Below are 299 nucleotides of genomic sequence, written 5' to 3' on the forward strand. Positions count from 1 at the left end.
AGCAGACGAAAAGGAGATCACTCACCTGTATCTTTAAAAGGAGTAACTGAGCCCTGCGTTCTGTCCCCCTGAAGGGAGGGACTCCGCGAGCGAGGATTTCATGAGCGTTGCCACCGACGAACCGAGCCTCTTCTCGCTCGGCTGCCATGGACCGCCGTGTGGTGAGTCGCCAGATATCTACTCTATATATAATTCTGTATCTTAATAGCTAATCCTCTATCTATATGTTTATACATATATTTATACTATCATCTATATTTTTGTATATGTCTTTATCGATATGATTATACATTTCATCG

General features: G+C 42.8%; 1 long non-coding RNA gene across 1 annotated transcript in view; it reads left to right on the plus strand.

Annotated features, from left to right (window-relative positions):
- The window catches only part of LOC119592278, a 5,982-nt gene that overhangs the window by 708 nt on the left and 4,975 nt on the right, over nucleotides 1-299 (plus strand). The window contains exon 2 of the long non-coding RNA XR_005230423.1: nucleotides 75-161. This is a non-coding gene — a long non-coding RNA (uncharacterized LOC119592278). The remainder of the gene's footprint in view (nucleotides 1-74; nucleotides 162-299) is intronic.

This window comes from Penaeus monodon, chromosome 30, assembly GCF_015228065.2.
Source record: "Penaeus monodon isolate SGIC_2016 chromosome 30, NSTDA_Pmon_1, whole genome shotgun sequence".
Classification (NCBI taxonomy): Eukaryota; Metazoa; Arthropoda; class Malacostraca; order Decapoda; family Penaeidae; genus Penaeus; species Penaeus monodon.